Genomic DNA, 4119 nt, shown 5'->3' with positions numbered 1-4119 from the left:
TTTCAAAGTAACCTGGGAGGTTTCCAGAGTAATCAAGGAGGCTTTCATAATGTGCAGATGGGCAGTCCAGATTTGTCAAATGGACAGATAGCCGACCACCGCCAGTATGTTGGCTGTGTGGTATGACAGGGCATGTGGCGCACTCCAGGGTGAAAGAAAATGCCATGGCAGGTGGTGAGATCGTTTTCATAGACGGTTCTTCAAGAATCGACCAAGAAGATGGGCAAAGACATACAGGTGTGGCCATAATAAAACATATAGAAAACGGAGAATTCCAAGTACTCGTCAGTGCACAAATACCATCTCATTATTCAGCATAGGCTGCAGAGCTATTGGCGTTGATACTCGCCATTGAGAATCATGCAGACCAGGAAGTAACAGTGTACAGTGACTCCACCTACGTGACGTCCACAGTGCATGAAGGACTAGCATGCTGGAAGAGGAGGGGCTACCTCCGAGCGGACGGCACGCCAGTGCAACATGCAGCCTTATTGAACAGGCTGATAAAGGTACTACAGCTCCCAGTGGGCGTAGCAGTCATGAAATGCGCCACCCACACAAAAGGGACAGATTTCATGTCACGCGGAAACCATGCAGCAGACATGGAGGCTAAGCGTATGGCATCTAAAAGTGAGATGATCATGGAAGTAGAAGTGGCACGCACCCATGAACGAATGATGGTAGCTCGAGCCACACCAGAGGCCTAAAGTATTATGGGGCAAACTCAACTGATGGAGCTTCAAGGGGAGGCACCACAGGACGAAACGAACCTGTGGAAGCATCAAGGGTATTCTTTAAACCCCTCGGACAGATTGTGTAGGCAAGGCAGCACTGGTAAACCAGTAATGCCTATGAGCTTACTAAAAATAGCATTGGAGCAGTTGCATTACCCATTTCATATGTCAAAAGAAAATCTTTCTGTAACGCTCGCGGAAGACTGGTTTATATCGAATTTAGCGGAGCATGTTGCATTCTTTATGGTGCACTGCATAATCTGCCAACAATTCATTCCTGGGCACACATTAAAAGTAGTGAGAGGAATCATCCCCCGGCCTAATGGGCCTTTTCAGCACTTACATATCGACTAAGTCGACATGATTCAAGTGTGTAACGGGTACAGGTACTTAATTGTAGTTTTGTGTCCATTCTCTAGATGGATAGAAGCAGGTCCCTGTACACACACAGACTCAACCTTTGCTGCCAAATTCCTGGTGAGGGAAGTGTTCCCTAGATGGGGGGTGTGTGAGGTGATGATGTCAGACAATGGGGCTCATTTTGTAAACTCAGTTTTTGAACAGATTAGCTTGCTGCTTGGTATAAAGCACAAGTTCTCATCGGCGTATCATCCGGAAGGTAATGGGATTTTTGTGAGAGGCTCAACGGCTTGTTAAAGGAAAGGATAGCCAAGTTGAAGCTTACTCTAAAGAGGGGATGGCTGCACCGTCTACCACTGGCATTGTATGCTCTTCGGAACCAACCAGGCTCCGACCATCATTTTACGCCTCACGAGATAGTCATGGGAAGGAGAATGAGGACCCCCCTTTCCCCTCGAGATAGAGCTAGATGTGATGCCCAGCCAACCTGAGAGGTCTTAGGAGCCGAGCTGCAGGAGTACTTGAACTGTATGACATCCTGTCTCACTGTAATTTCAGACCAACTACAGCAACGATGAAAATGGTGCAGCACAGCCCAAAACACAGCAGTTCAAGGTCTATGTGTGCCTCTCATCTTCCCTGGAGATGCTGTGTTGGTAAAGAACCACACAAGAAAAAGGTGGGACGAGCCAAGATTCAACACACCTTTCATTGTAGAGGACTGCACTCCGTCAGCCATTAAATTGCAAGGCAGGCGAGCATGGATCTTCCTTAATGACATTAAACACTATATCAGTGAGATCCCTCTAGCTGCACCACACCGCGAAGAAATCACAGACAACGGGGAAGAACCTCAGCAGGTGCAGACAAGATCCATGATGAGGAAGAAGGACACATAAGCAGCAAAAGCCAAGAAAGTAAACTCCTCTGCAAGTTGTGGCTTAAAAACGGGACATTTCTGCCGAACAAAAAGGGGAATAAAGACATAATATGGACACTCTGTGCATCATAGTTGCAGGGTGAAGAAAAGAATAGCACATCTAAGCCACAACACACTGATAATACAAACATTTAAATCAAGCCATACTTAAGCATTATTGGAAAGCACAACTCTGATAGACTGTGAGCAAAATAAGTTTTGTGTAAGAGCATAAAACAGGTCCAGAAGCAACCAACATCAAGACTTTGTTTCACAGAATTTATGGTATCTTCTGGCAGAAATCTCACATGGGATGTACTCACCTACTTCCAGTTAGTGGTAATATCATATCCATCACTTGTAGGGAGAGTCACCAGTGTCACAGACTTTATACAAGTTCATGCCAAAAAGAAAGTTATCTGGCAACTGCTGACTGTCATTGCGGAAGCCTTCGCAGAATTACCTGAATACAGTGATAAGGACACAAATGCTTCCACCAAAATAATAAAAACATGGTGTCAACCCTATTTCTTAATATATGTGACTCATAGTGTCGCAATGTGCAAGAATTGATCAACACAAAAGATCCCTACTCACCCTTGCAAGTTGTTACGTAGTTGTTGTCAAGAACACTGAGGTGTGTTTCTGTTGGCTCCACATGTACAGCATATATACTGTTGCAAGTGGAGGATTTATTTCCGCTGTCCCGTTCATCTTCCCTGAAGTTGGAATCAGGGGGTGAGTAGGGATATTTTGTGTTGATCAATTCTTGCACATTGTGACACTATGAGTCACCTATATAAAGAAATAGGGTTGACACCATGTTTTTATTATTTTTAGATGTAACACGGGCCCATATATGCTGAGAATAGGGCGGAGGACCCTCTCCAAGCCCTACGTCCTGAAGAAGGTCTCTGACCGAAAAACGTGTCGACGTTTTTGTTGTGAGAAGATATCTGGCCAAATTTGGCATTAGATATAGAACGACACCTGATACTAGGGACTGGGTCACTGTTTATTGCAATAACTGAAAGAGATTTTGTGGAATAATATTCCGAATGTTTTTTGATGTACCAAATACTTTGGTTGTTTTTTATATCTGAATGTTGAATGAGTCCGGTATGTGGTTGTGAATGACGATATGTATTAAGTGTTTTTTACTGATTTTTATGATATTAAGATGAACTTTTCTGGTAATAAGGTTACCGAATAAAATTTGATATGTACTAAAATTTAACTCAGTGTCATCCCATTCTACTGATCCACTTTTGGATATCTTTATACTATACCTGAAGGATCAGGGACTTGAGCGCAGGTCTACCCCTTTATTTTCTCTTCGAAATTGATGTCCAGACAGCACACTGTATGTCGCACATAGCAATGTGCAAGACCAGAGGCCAGTTCATGGGGAGTGATGCCTCCCTGAAGTGGGCAACTGAAGCAACTGATCCTGACGAGGATGTTTATGTTCAAGACATAAAGACAAGAAACAGAGCTCATACTAAGAATCATGTAATCAGGTACGAGAACCCTGGAGTAAAATGGGCTGGAATTAGATGGGAAGTGAATCAGAAGCTAAGCGTCCAAGGAAAAACTCCAGAGAAGGCTCGAAGTTGGAAGAACAGAGGCCAAATGCAGATTTGGGGGACAGTGCTTTCACCAGAGGGATGGGAGAAAGGAGTGGTGATCTGCAGAGCCTGGATGGTCATTGGACAATTTGAACCTACAATCAACATTGTACGGAATGGATGCAAGCCATTATGGCCGAAACTTGCAAAACTGCTCACGTGGGTCGAAGACAGAGGAGGACCCCTGCAGATAGTGCCATTGGAAAACCCCAAATTCTGTTTCAGAAACAATGGCACAAGAAAGATGGGAGAGAGTCAGAACTGCAGACGAGTCTTCGACGCCCCAGGAATGCTACATGGAACGCAGTAATTATGGATCATTACTGGGCGTGCAGATCCAAGGCGTACATGAGACTGCCGAAAAACTTGGGAGGCATATGCACAATAGTGAACGTCCTTGTTCCTGCACTAGTGATCCCAAAAAGTGACCTGAGTATTGACAGTTTCCCGAAAGCAGATGCTCACCTAAGGAAGAGGA

Source organism: Ambystoma mexicanum, chromosome 9 (genome assembly GCF_040938575.1).
Source record: "Ambystoma mexicanum isolate Mex_15411 chromosome 9, UKY_AmexF1_1, whole genome shotgun sequence".
In the NCBI taxonomy this organism is placed as follows: Eukaryota; Metazoa; Chordata; class Amphibia; order Caudata; family Ambystomatidae; genus Ambystoma; species Ambystoma mexicanum.
Note: the sequence above shows the minus strand (reverse complement) of the source record.